The 15035-nt window shown below is 35.3% G+C and overlaps 1 long non-coding RNA gene across 1 annotated transcript; it reads right to left on the bottom strand.

The window, feature by feature from the left end:
- Window positions 1-4059: 4059 nt before the first annotated feature.
- LOC149180007 (uncharacterized) lies at window positions 4060-5382 on the bottom strand. Its single transcript, XR_016257424.1, has 2 exons — window positions 4993-5382; window positions 4060-4395 (listed from the first exon to the last, which is right to left on the bottom strand). It is a non-coding gene; the product is annotated as an uncharacterized LOC149180007 (long non-coding RNA).
- Window positions 5383-15035: the final 9653 nt, after the last annotated feature.

The following is a 15035-nucleotide window of genomic DNA, read 5'->3' as shown; positions in this document are numbered from 1 at the left end:
TTGGAGGTTGGGCCTTGAGAGGATGAGTTGGGTTATATTATTGAAATTTTTCATTTTACATTGTTGGCTTTCACCCTTTATCTATGTATGAAATTGTATCATGCCACATCCTACAATTCTATTGTTGGTTTGCCTTGTTTGAGTGTTCCACCCTCTGTATGAAGCTTTTCGATACTAAATTAATTTTTCCTCCCCTATTTCCTTGTGATGAAATGGATGACCATGTCCATGTCACATGCCCAAACAAATAGAACCATAAATAATTTGGCATGTCTTAGGAAACACAAATTAATCAATGGAAAAGCAAGAGTCAAACTTCTCTTTCATAACCAAATAAGTTTGGTGCAAGATTGTATGTACTAAGGTAAAATATGGTTAGTTCAGCTGCATTTTTGAGTCTTTGTTTATGTTACTTCTTATCCAATATTGCATATACTAAGATAAAATATAGTTAGTTTAGTTGTGTCTTTTGAGTCCTTTTTTATATTACTTCTTGTCTAAGGATTTCTCTAGGTGGAATAGATTCCTCCTATATAGCTTTGAGTTCTCTTGATTTGGAATACCTATAAAGCATCCTTCTACAACATCCATTCATTTTTCTTTCACAAGGTTTGAATGCAAGAGAAATATAACTCATTTGAGGTATAGAAGCTACATGAGTCTAATTTCATAAATTTATTAAGCTCTCACTTTTGAATCATCCTTATTTGTTTTACCCAATTTTTCTATGAAAATAGTTCAAATCATGGATTTATATCAACCCTTAAAGCTAGTAATAAAGTAGACCCATTTGAATTCTATAGAACCAAATCCAAACAAAGAGATGACATTTCACTAAGAGATGATATATATATATATATATATAAACTGAGTGTTCTATTTTTCTATTTCATTTTCATTTTCATTTAATAAATAAAATCGTAGCTCAGGTCGTGTGTTTAAAAAACCCAAAAAACCCTAGGCTAATGGCTTTGGTAAAAATCGTAAATTTTCTTATAATTCCACTCTATTGAAATCATTTTACTCAACTTAGCATTTGATAAATGCTTAAATAACATGAAATTATATAATCTATAATTTTTTGTTTTTACAAATTTATGATAGGAAATAATGTGAGCAAAATGAGACTCACATGGTTAGGAATAAGCAAATATTGTTAGAAAAATAATTAATTAGCAACAATAAATATACACGTAAATTTTGCATAAATAGTTTATCTTAAAAAAAATTAATTAAGAAAAAATCAACAAAAAAATATATTTTATTCTCTTGATCTAATTTGTCCAAACCAACCAAGTGATATCAATCACTTGGTAGCTCACCTCCAAACCATTACAATGGATTATCCTTGTCCTTTTTAAAAGTTTCAATCCTCACACATTGTCTTTTTTAAAATTTTCAATCCTCAAACACTAAATCACAAACCACCAAAACCATAAACCCAAAAATTTCCATTTTTAACCTTAACACAGCCAATCCAAGTTGGCTTAACACATAACTTTTTCACCTACCTGTATTTCTCCAGAAATAACCTCCATGTATTATACTGGTGAGGCTTAACACATAACTTTTTCACCTACCTATATTTCTCCAGAAATAACCTCCATGTATTATACTAGTGAAAACAAAATCTTATAATTAATTACTAGTATGCTCTACTTGTTTCAAAATTGGGACCCATTAAGTATTTCTTGGGTTCACTTATCATGATTGGAAGTGACTTCTTGGCAACAAATTACAAGGTTGGTTGATAAAAATTGGCCATTTGAATCTTAAACATTTGGAGTTAGGTTTTACATATTTTTATGACGCTAACTCTATACAATTCTAAGATAATTTTTCCCATTTATTTTATTTCTAATTTAGAATTATAGATTAAATAATTTGTAGATAATCATTTATATATTATATGCTCAAGTTTAATAGATTATCAATGAATTAGTTAATATATATGTTTGGAAAGTTGTTATTTATAAATGGGTTTGTTATGGTAATAAAGAGGATAATACAGTTTTATAGTACATAGGTATCCTCGAAATGGGGTTGTAGGGATTTGATCCATGCCTTATCATGACAATCATTTCCCCACTCTCCATTTGAAATCCAAGGGTACAAATGAAATATCCTATACTCCTTCATAGCATGCAAACACTAAGGGTGATGATTGCAAGGAATTTGGAAGTTATTATCCTAATGGATTTGTGAAAGAAAGAAACTTTTTCAGTACAATGTTAACTCCAGTTCCAAATACTTTGATAACCTCACTCTAGCACATTCACTAAATAATATGATGGGTTGAGAAGGTTGGACCTCTTATCCATTTTCTCAATCCAATGTTGACCTTTGCTTACTCACAATGTAGGTTTAGTTTGGTATTTTATGTGTTACATTCTAAGTAGTCTTTGGTTTTCTGGTTGTGGGAGTCATGGCTACTAGTGCTCTTTTCTTGGGGAGTGCTTCTTGTCACTTGTCTCAGTTCCCTTAGTTGTAGTAGCACAAATAGGGGTTGACCTATAGGTGGTAAGTGATTCTTTAGGTTCACTTAGTTAATGTGTTTTACATTTAGCATTGATCCCTTTGGATTTTACTCTTCTCAAGCAAGGTGTCATGGAGTGTAAGTTTTTTCTCTTTTTTATTTTTATTTTTTTAACTATTTTACCTTTATATCACATATGCATATATTTTACATAGTTCAACCATTTATGTAATATCGCTTTTTGTTGCACTTTGTAATTGTAAATATGTGTGTCTAAAATTTTGGGACATTTTTAAATTTATGTGAAAATGAATTGATGGTTTTTTGAAGAGAGGGAGACAGATCCAGTGCTCACAGGGGTTGCTTGGGTTGCTTGAATTGCTTGTGGTACCGTGAGCAGGCCCATATCAACCTCATTTGATCCTCTTAACAACTCCCTGACCACAATGTTGCTTGCACTAATAGGCATTGATGTTTTGGAGTAGGTGGCTTGGGTGGAGGACATTGCCCAATGGAGTAGGTGGTTTGGGTGGAGGACATCACCCATACTCGTCCCCTTCTGGTTGATCAAGATAGAGAGGGGTTGTCTTGTGAGGAAAAGGAGAGGGTCAACAATTGCAGAGAAAATATGACATGAGAAAAAGAAGATAGCATGTAGTAGCCAAAAGGAGAGAAATACAAGAACACATAGATGTGAATAGAAGATGTAGATGAACACACACAACAAACAAAGGAAAACTCCTTGCAAAGAGGTTCAAACTGAACCTATGCAAAAATCATTACTACCTATATTATATATTTATATGTTTTATGCACTGGTATAAGTATAGTATTTTCCAAAGTGATTAGAGCATAATATAAGAATATATAGGATTTTTCTATTTTAAAAAAATATATACATAACTTATTTCATAAACAATTAGAATAAATTTAATTTTAAATCACATTAATAATATAGTTTTGTATGCATTAATATTAATAATGATAATAGAACTTACCTACTTTATCTGATCTAATAATTTTAACTTATTTAAATAAATCTAAATAACATTAACTCAAAGAAATAATTGAATTAATTAGAGCAATGTTATAAAGTATTAAATTAACAATGAAATTAAAAATTCAAATAATTTTAAAAGCAATAATTTATAAACAAACTTTTTAAAAGTGAATTGATTGAATATCACATTACACTCATCTATGAAAGATTCGCTTTAAACATCAAAACCAAAATAATGCCTTCGCTAATTTTGAAATAAAAAAATTAATATATTTGCAAAGGACCTTTAATTTTAATATTTAAAAATCAACTTTAATTAACAAACTAATACATTTGGAGAGGGCCTTTGCTTTTTTATTTAATACTCAACTTTAATTAACCTAAACGTGTATTAAAAAGTTTCCTTTTTTGTTTGACATTTATTTATGTCGTGGAAGCAAAATAAATTATGAAAAATTGATTTTTTCATCCATGTGGGTCTTTGTGTTTCCTGTGTTTTGGAAGATATGAACTATGAATCACTGTGAAGAGAATGCCATGGAAAAAACTGAAGCAGCAGCACTTTTGGAAAAGTGAATCCCCAGACTCTCTTTTCTTATTTTGGCTCCAAAAAAAACGTAATGTTCAGAAAAAGTATACAGCACTCGAGCAAACCAGTGAAACCCAGCAATCGAAATTATCTTCTGAGTTGAGATTTCAACACAGTTTCTCATAGTAAAACAAACTCCAACCACATAGATTCTGAATACAATCTAACAAGCGCTATGTTTCTATGGATCTATACTTGTAGTACCAAAGTATTTTGGTTTTCTGGACTGGAATCTGCGTAAGTAAATAATATTCTTGATCCTCTAATTTCGATTTCGGTTTCATATACTTGGCACCGACTATGACGTTAATAACTGCCCTCTTGATGAATCTGCAGTGAAAATGTTGAGTAATCAGTAATAATTTAACTAAATTGGAATCAGAACAAAGAGTCAGAATCAGTGAGGAGGAGGATGATGTTGTTTATCGCATAGTTACCGAATTTAAATTTATATGATAAAAATTCCAATGCAAAAAAATTAATTCTCAAAATTTTTGAGAATATATATCTTAAAAATAATAATTATTTTGAAAAAAATAAAATGAGAATATATATTTTAATGACCATGTTTTCTTTTACTTATTTTCTTTATAGTTATTTTAAATATAAAATCTGATTGTCATTTTAAAAACAATGATGTATTTTACCTCTTTTTTAGTGGTTCATTTTAAATTTAACAATCTTAAATATGCAAATCGAAAATAGGAAAAATTGCACTTCTCTTTTATACAAAAGAAAATCTCTCTTAGTTTCAAAACATTTTGTTAAAACAAGTTTACCATTCTCATTCCATGCACAAGAAATAACACCCTATACCTACGAAATTACAAATAACCATGGGTTTTCAAAAGAGCAAATCAAATTTCCCCAAATTAGAATAATTTTATTTCTGTACTCGAAAAAACATCTAATATAATGTATGCAAACCTCGAAAAGAGCTGGATCGTTGTCCAACTGCAGATGAACAGCTCACAGTCTTCGCCATTAAAGATGTGGAGAACAGGCGTAGAGGGGTTCCAATTATCAACCTCACGTTGCTCATCAGCGTGCCATTCTTTAAGTCTGCAATGTCACCTGACCATTGTAAGAGCTTGATGACCATTACTACAAAACTTAAGGCATGCATGCCCTAACTTCTCTGGTAATGATCATCAACCCCCCACAACGCCCAGGTGACATTGAGGGCTGAAAGAAAGTCATGCCAATAGAGGCAGCACAAGGCTGACAATTGCATTAACCCATCTAGGCCGGTTCGCCATATCCACTCTTGTATCCAAAACCCGCAGTGGAGAAACAATTCACATCACCATGGGCCTGATTTTCCAACCGCTGATTCATACCAAAAGGAGGAAGCCTGCAAGGTTAAATAGAAAAAATTAGATTCACTGTTGCCGTACCTTCCTCGAAAAACTATACGTAGAAAAATGAGTGACCAAACCAAAAAAATCTTCGCCCGTGCAAATTAAGGGAATAAACAAATCAAACGATTTTACGGCTCACTACGTTTTTTTTCAATTTTTTTAATTTGTGAGAGCTACTTGTCAGAAGTTTGTACATTCAGTCGGTAACTGCCTGAGAAGTATATTAATATAATATTTCTCATTTTATTTCCACAATCTTGTGTTTTAATCATTTTGGCCCTTCCAAATTTCGGTAACTGCCTGAGAAGTATATTAATATAATATTTCTCATTTTATTTCCACAATCTTGTGTTTTAATCATTTTGGCCCTTCCAAATTTTAAAGGAGCCGGAGGAATTGCCAGGAAAGTTATGGAGTTATGGAATTCTGGTTATATTTAAAGAAAATTTGGTGAGGATTTTTTTAAATCCAAGTTATAATTGTTAAACTTTAATATTTTAGGTATCTTAGACATTTTTGATGGTGCTGAATCCATTTCCACTATCAAAAACGCTATTCAAACACTGCATCTACAAGATTTTTTGAAATTTTTTTACCCAAATTCAGACCACTTTTGACCCTCCAACCAATTCCTCCTCCGAGCAATTTTTAATTAGTTTGTGCGTACGCAGATTATCCCAAAACTGCGCTCCTAACAATCCGGCTGAACCGGATTCCGTTGATCTCTAGGATGATGAAATTGCAGCGCAGAAACAGTAAATGGAGAGCGCACTGAGAAAGAGAAAGTGACCCATGAAGGGTGATACCCGAATATTAAATGTATTTATGCAGAACCCACAATTTATATTCGAATAATACGGCTGGTTTGATGAAGACTAAACCTAGTACCTCGAATATTCGATATTCTACCTGCCATACCACCCACAAGTGGGCATCGCCCCTCCACTAAGTAATGGGCCCTCACCGAGGTTTAGTCCATCGCAAGAGAAGGGGACCTCGGAAACTAATAATATTCGTATAATTTAATTTTGATGTAAACAATTATAAATATTGTTGAGTTTATTTCATAGAATTTTGTTTGATGGGAATTTAATTACACGTGTAATTTTTTTAGTAATGGGATGTAGAGTATCACTCTATATTTTGTTCTATAAACAAATTTTCTAAATATCTTACATTATGTTGTGTCTACATGGCCTTTGGAGGGGGCATCTCTACAAATTAATTGTTTTCCTATTAATTATATGTCTTATGTTAAGACAAATTTAGTTGTGCCTTGGAGGCTTTTGGAGGCAAGCCCAATTGTCGATTTTAGAGGTGCTACTATTAACAACACACCTTTGTTCTGTTAGAAGATATTTCCTTTTGTATTTTATATATATGTATATATATACTGAAGGCCTCGCAGGCACGAAGGAATGAATTGGTTTTTGGTTTGCACCTTGAATAGTTTACTTTTTGTTCTATTGCAGTTGAATTCTTGGGTTTTAAGATTGTTGGGTTGTGTTTCATTCCTTTGAGTCAAAAAGCTTTACCCTAATGTGATTATAGTGAAATGAACCCATATAGTTGTCTAGTCCCTTACCGGTCAACAAGCAATGATAAGTTTTGAACGAAATTGACAAGTTGAATTAAAGTTCTATTGAAGGAGGAATTTGAAGCTTAATTACAAAGGAAAGAATCTTCACGGAGGAGATAACCACAATTAACGTTCAATTATTTGTTTATTCGCTACAGTTTAACGTTGCGGGACTGTGATCGGAGGTCAATCATACAAAGCCTCTACAAACACAAACTCGTACAACCCTCGACCCAACCTATGTGAGGTCCTGCAGCGTAGTTGGGTGCGACCCGATCATAAATGACATAAGGTTTCAAGAACCCCGACCTGGTCCCAAGTTCGACCCCCAAACCTCTTGCAATAGACTGCTAATTGGTCAGAAGTCAGGTGATGCTGCTCTTCCAAATAGCAATAGGGCTCCGACCCACCTATGGTGCCAACCCTGACTTCTCTTGGAAATTGTGCGTGGACTGCTCCCTTTAAGGTTTTTGTTTAATGAGATATTTCAAGTTTTTTATTGTGTGTTTAAGAGAAGCTAGAGGGAGAAATTAACGACGTGATTGTTGTGTCAACTTTCTAGTTAGATTGTGATTTATTATTGTTTAAAATACATTTTTGAATGCGTAAACACTTTAGAAAACCTATAGACAATCATGGAAGCTCAAACTAGAACATCATGATTTTTTGAATTGGTTAAAATCATATGTTCAGAACTCTGTCGCATGTAGATTGGGATAGTAATTCTGCAGTAGTAGAACATTTACGTGGATTTGGATGCAGCCCAATGGTCATCATGGGATGATTTAATCACCGAAAACAACAATGGTTATTTCGTTAATAACCTATCATTGCCAAAAGACTTGCAGGTAATTGAAGAGTATTTAATGGATGTAAATCTGCAAGAAGACAATAATAACATCAAGGAAGATTTGATATCGAGTCCTCAGGGTGATTCCAATGTCTTCCAATTCCTGATAGACAATGAGTATCCATTTTCTCTAATTGTTGGGGATTAACCGCTTTCTCTAAGGAGTAATTGAAATTTTGATGTTGGTCACTTGAGAATCATAGCAATCAAATGGGAAGAGGGTGAGGAATAATGTTTTCTTTATTCTGAGCACATAAGAAGAAGGTTGTTGAAGTGTACAAACTCTATGCGGATCCCATTTTCATTCCAAGAAATGGATTTGAAAGGATTGAAAGAGGTCCTACCATTCCATGAGGAGGAGATTGTAATAGTGAATTGCATATAGCAATTACCTCACCCTCTCAATCTGTGAGATAAATCATAGTTGTTGGAATTCCTCGTCAGTGCACACCACTTGAGTCCAGTAAGGTCATTACCCTCACTATGAGCACACATGGCCTGGAGAGAAAGAGGGCCAACTTCATAGAGAGATTTTGTTGTTGTTTGGAGAAATTGTGCACCATTTTCAACTCGCTTGAAGCTAAACTGGAAAAGCATGGGAAATCTTGTATCTCTAGATGTCAATTTTAACATCACGCTTTCTATCCCAAGACGATCTCGCATGACTTGTTGTGCCACATGTCATCCATGTCATATATCCCTTTTGTGACATGTTGATGTTATATTGGTGTCAGAGTGACATCAACTTGCCACAGGGCATCCTCCTGCAATGCCACGTGTCACTCAAAAGTCACTCAAAATCCTACCACTTGGAAATCCAAAGGATCATTTCTACATATCATTTGTCATGTTGTTGTTAGTATGCAAATCAATGCCTCTGCCATGTTGCTAATTCATGTCATCTATGTTAGATTTTGGGTAGCTCGAAAGATATTCCAGAGAGACAACAACCCACCAATAAGTTGCATGTTAGGTGATTTACCCAAAATAGGGGTTTTGGACCTAAGATGCGGGTTTAGGACCAAAAGATAAATAATTAATTATTCCAAGGGTCAAGAGGCTAAAACCCTAGATCTAGAAGGTTTTCTAGGTGACCCGAGAAAAAGGAAAAATAACGTATGCCTAAGGTATGGTCTCACACATCATGTGCAAGAGGCATCATGTGACCTCTCTTGTGCTAAGAGAGCCCTAAGAAGGCTAAGATCTCCTCATGAAGGCCAAGATCATCCCTAGAGAGAGGTTGCAGACCCTAAAGAAGCTAATGAGAGTAGTTGAAGTCTGCTAAGGCAAGGTCGAGGAGCTTGGAAACCTAACCAAGGTCTATTATGAGTATTGAAGAAGGGTTGAAGCCCTAGTTTTCTTGTTGCAAATAGACCATAAGGTTTCTAAGGAAGTTAGAAAGGGGTCGAGACCCCTCAGATCTATAAGCAGAAGGAAGAGAAGGTTGCAAGCTAGTTAGGTTAATTGTAGGCTTGTGGAAGGCATATTTTGGAGGGTCAAGGCCTTGAGTTGAAAATCGAGGCAAATATCAGCAGTCTGTTGTGGGTTAGAAAAGGCCACAGCATGGTGAGGAGGACTAGTATAGCCAAATGATGCTAGATTATGTGAGTCAAGCTTCAAATCAGAAGGGCTAAGGGTCATCTAGAGTAAGCTGAAAGGTAGATCTAATGTTAAAGTTGTAGAAGAGGTCTATGCTGAGATCTGTGGGCCTGGTTAAGGAAAATATCATGTAATCAATGGATAAAAGAGTGATCTAGAAGTTAGTGGGTCTAATATGGACAAAAGTGAGTCTGTGGCTATGCTTAAGGGTGGTTAGATTGACTAGTTTGGATGTGCAGAATGTTAGGAACAGATTAAGGGTGACTTGGTGACCAAGTGAAGTAGCTAGGTCAATTAGAAAGGGCAGATCTGGGATCAATATATATTCAAAAGTATTTTCACAAATGTAGTTATGAATAGAGTGTATTTCAAGAGCTAATATGTAGTGGGTTAATGGACAATATATATTGTGAGTAAGTTGATTATTGGAGGGATAATATATAGTGATCTGAAGGGAAAATCCACTGTGAGTAGTAGATATATTATGGGAGATATGCACATTTGATGGATCAAACCACTATGAGCGGCTATGTGTGACAAAGGATAATGTGGACTGAAAATGTTGAAGGAGAAGGGCTTCTCTAGAAAGTAAATCGAAATACTTATCCTTGTATATTTTGTGGGCAGATTGTCGATCTAAAGCAACACATCACAAGCCCTGTTTTTTTGTATACTATGTATATTAGTTGTATTATTGATCAAGGGCCATGGTCCTTGGTACTAGTTGTACTATTGATCAAGGGTCATGGTCCCTGGTACTAGTTGTATACTAGTTGTACTATTGATCGAGGGCCATGGTCCCTAGTACTAATTGTCTACTAGTTGTACATGATAGATCTCACACAATACTATCAAACCCATTGCAACATAAAAACTACCAATTCTTAATCATTCAAATATATGTGCCCATGTCAAACAATGTAAATAACAAATAGTAATAGTTTAACTGAGCATGTCAAGCATCCATACAAGACCATGTAATTAACTCTATAACTCAGGAACATATCAACAACCATAAGGACCTACAAGTTCCTCAAACCATGAGAACATCAACATAACCATCTCATTATAAACAACCAAGAATAACACATTCCTCCATAACAATGTTGACATAATCATTGTTATAACACATAACAACTCCATTCATTGTTCACAGTGCCACACATATAAAAGTGGATATACTTATCTAATTAACTTAAGAGACTAGCAACTAAGGGAGGGACTTTATCTCTCCACCCAACCATAGGCCAACTACAATGTAATATTTCTTGAAGCTACCGATTCCCAATCTAGATTCAATGTCTAAGGAGTTAAGTACTCAAGCAATGTCAATCAACCAAATCACCCAAGGATCCAAAGCTCATGGTGTCTCCATCTACTTACAAGAATCCAAAGCACATGGTGACTTGATGCACGAGCATTCAACTCAACATCCTTATTGTATTCTAGTAGACATAGGGGGTTTTGTGTTTCAAGGAATTTGGTTCCCTAAGTATTGAATTAATGTAATTATTTAATGTTTTGAGTGATTTTAATGAAAATAGGAATTAATTGAATATTGTGAGGCATAATTGTAAATGTTCTCGAATGTAGGAGAACATGAGAGATTTAGGATAGTCGAGTGATGAGAGGATTGAGAATTGATTGTAAATCTTAGATCAGGAGTCAATTCATGATTTTGTGGATTTGAAAGAATACTTAGGGATGAGGAAGAGATTTTAGGAATTTTGTTGAGGAGTTTATGGATCTAAACGAAAAATTGGTTTTAGAATCCCTTGGTATAAATTCAAGCCAAAAAGGCATAGACAGAGGTTGGAGAGGTTGGATAGGTTATACAGATAGCAGATTGGAGTGTTCGTAAGCCTACGGGCAGATAATGAACAGAGGCCATTAAATTAGAAGATCGGGCCAAGGAGAGATAGAGAGTCTTATTATGTAATTGTTGTTGATATATATATATATATATATAGATCAGAGATTCAATTCCAATTTGTATAACTGTGCTATCTAATATTGAATGATGAATGAATGAATTAACATATTTTGTGTAATAGAGAGTTGCAGGCGGAGTTCAACAAACACACAGAGAGAAGCATGAGAAAGAGGATCGTAGTGGACCTTTGAGACAGTTCGAAGAACCAAAGGATGTTCTAGAGAGACTGTGTTAAATAACACATGCGAAGTCAAGCTCAAGAGAGAGTTGCGTAGTGGAAGGACCAGAACCATTGAAAACTGAAAACCATAGAGAAACATTGAAAAGTGGCATTAAAACTAAGTAAAGGGAAAAACGAGAAGTGAAGAAACGATGAACAACAACCGTTGGATCTTGAAGATCAACGACTAGGATCCAATCGCAGAGGAGACAGAGGAATATCGCATCGGCGGTTTTTAAACAATGAAAGCGGATTTCAGGCGGTCTCAAAACTGTAAGTGGTATTGAGCGCAGTGCACCTGATTCCATTAAGCGTTCAACACATAGCAGCGAAGAGGAGAGAGGAAACTACTTATCGGGCTGTTAATCCTCATGTAAGTTGTCTGACCGAAAACTTTGTGGACCATCAGATCTGTCGCAAGTTAATTGACGGCGGAGGATCAACGATTGGTTTCATTGATTGGATGTAACGTCAACCATCGGATCGCGACCCTAATCAACGGTTGAGATGTAATTGCATATCGCAAGGTTAGGAGCTGAAGGGTAGTGCGATAGCCAATAGCCGATTTTGATAGTCATTGATCGGAGGTCGGGCATTTCGGAGATCAGAGTAATAGTGCGGGATGACTTGGTATTAACAGACCCGATGACATTTATGAACGCGGGTGTAAAACATTTGAAGTCCGGCCTTATATGGTTCGGAGTGGAGTTGTAATGTATTTCCTTTGTATTTCTATGAAGTGTTGTGTCGAGGGTTTTAATGCAAAGGTGTGATTTAAACGTTTCGATAGTCGAATATCAGAGTCGGAAGGAGTGATGAGGCATATATGTGGTGTGACCGCGAGGACTACGATGAGCGATTGCGACAAAGGCATTTATCGATAACTGTGCAAAGGCTTATGAAAGGCAGAAAAGGTATGATCTATGTGGATTTATGTGATAACTATTATAAAGGGTTATAATAGTATTAAAGCGCTGATAGCGATTTGTGGATTAAGCCTATGTATGACCCAAAGTTTAATAATGGCTTAGAGGGATTGTATGAGTCCTGATATTAAAGGGAATGAAGGTTAAGGGGTGATTAGAGTCCCAATAACGAGGGTTTAGACTTTGGGTTAGTCTATTAATATGTTTCCACATGAGTTCTAATGAAAAGGGCCTTAACCATCACCATTATTGAAGATTTGACCAGGTAGGTCATATTAAATCTTGGGGAAAATGGTTTATGCATAGGTCTATATGCATACTGTGGCTAAAGCAGGGGTTACCCTGCATCATTTGGTATCAGAGCTGAACAAAGAAATCAGGTGTGAAAATTTCTTTGAAAGAGTTTAGAACAAAGATATGTGGAAAGATGTGTATGCAGGAAAGGGAGATCAGATTCTAATCTGACAACGAAGAAACCAAAGTAAAGCTGGGAGATTCGTAAGAAGAACACTAATCTTGATATTTCTACATTTTGATAGAATGTTCAGATTTTGAGAAAATTAGAGCAAATGATTTATGGGTAATGAATCTATATAATTGGAATTGTGAAATGTTTGAAATTGAAATTGGAGAAGAACAGTTAAGTTCTTAGAGGCAGGTGAGTAAGAATTAAGAAGAGATTGCAGGAACATAAAGAATCCATAGTGATGTTTTGGAGAATGGAGATTCATTCGAATGTGAAGAGTGGATGGAGACTGCTTGTGAAATCATGCAGCAAAAGAAGATCAAGTATTAAGAAGCAGTGGTGGAAGAAAACTCAGCAAAGGAGAAATTGTTGCTGATAGCTAAGATTTGCCAAGATAAAGCCGGAAGATTGGAAGAAAGAACCATAATCTAAATCTGATTTATAGTGGCTGAATATTGAGAATTTGTGCAGTGGAAGCATAAAGATCTGCTGAAACAGATTTGCAAAAATGGTGAGATCCTAAAGGTAGGTGAAGGTCTGCAAATTTGTCTAATGATTAGCAGATATTGAATGAATGATATTTAGAGAAGGATTACAGTAGTTAAACTGTAAGAGGGACTTTGTAAGTTCTTGAAGTAATAGAGTTTGAAGATATAGCTGGAGGCTAGTGAAAAGGACAGTCCATTCAAAAGTACAGGTGAATGGGAGGACAAGATCAGACAGAGATCTTGAAGGTAAGATGATATGGTTTTATTTTAGTTGGATTTGAAGATTGGAAAGTTGTAGTCTTTGCATTGATGCAAAAGTATTGTTGCAACTCCCAAAGGAAATTCCACAAAGGATGTGGGTAGAATTGCAAAGAGATAAAGGAAGCTGGTAAGAGTTTCTAAGTGAAAGAAGAGGTGGCCAGAACCAAGTATTTCATTGAGATTGAAATACAAGAGGACAGTTGTGTTCTTGAGAAGGTGCGGATGAGTTGAAGCCTAGAAGGAGCAAAGAGAATTGCTCAAAGGAGGTTCTAGAGATAGAGAACTAATTGCTTGCCAAAAGACCAAGTACAGAGGTTGCCAAAATACCGAGTACAGAGGAAAGCTTGGTGAGGTGAGTGGCAGCAAGGCAGACTTGCTGTTGTAGAGGCTTTAGTGCAGCTCATAGTGAGTGAGTGAGGAACTCATAGAGATGGAGAAGATGATGACTAGTGAAATTCATAACAGAGGTTCTGAAAGAAACCACAGCCAAGGGCAGAAGAAAGGAGATGCCAAGGAAAATGGCATACAGAGATAGTTACGTAAAGAAGAATATGAGAGGGATAAGGTTGAGATAGCAGTTCATCTTGAAGTATTAAAGGAAATGTTGCAGAGAAATGAGATGGGCCAAAATATGGTTATTTCATGAGAAAGAAAGTGAAGTGGCAGAGGCTACAAGAGAAGAGGGAACAACAGGTGAATATGCAGATAATAAAGGAGATAAGGGAACTTGAACAGATTATAGAGAAGCTCGAAAGATTTGAGCTACAACAAAAGAGAGATGCTGAATAAGATGTTGAAGTTTCGATATGTGAACTAGAACGTGGACCATTACTTTTTGAAAGTTATGAAGAGACAAAGGAGTTGAATCATATGAATGATTCAAAGCAGCCATAAGACTTGATGGCTGAAGCATCAAATGATACCGTAAGGTCTTGTGATTTTAAAATTAATGATTTGTGTATGATTTTAAGTTTGGAAGAAGATAGGTAGTCTTTTAAAGCTGTCAAAAACATGAAAGAATACTTTCCAGGAGATGAAAGTTTTGAAGCAAAATATGACAAGGAGACTGGAAAAGAATCAGTTCACTACAGTGGACAAGTGCTGAAAGACATCATTGAAACAGATGATGAGAAAGAGAGACTAGTTGACAGTCTCAAGAGTTCTTTGAGTTTGAATCATCATATTGATATGCTGACAGAAGAAGAGAGATCCGAGTAGCATACTGAAGTGTTGCCAAAGGAAGAAGAGGTACAGAAGCCTTATATTTTTTATTATGATGATTGTCTT

The sequence above is a fragment of the Pinus tabuliformis genome, chromosome 3_2 (assembly GCF_031772625.1).
Source record: "Pinus tabuliformis cultivar Carrire ecotype Pingquan chromosome 3_2, CPIR1, whole genome shotgun sequence".
Classification (NCBI taxonomy): domain Eukaryota; kingdom Viridiplantae; phylum Streptophyta; class Pinopsida; order Pinales; family Pinaceae; genus Pinus; species Pinus tabuliformis.
This window is presented reverse-complemented; position numbering and strand designations above follow the sequence as displayed.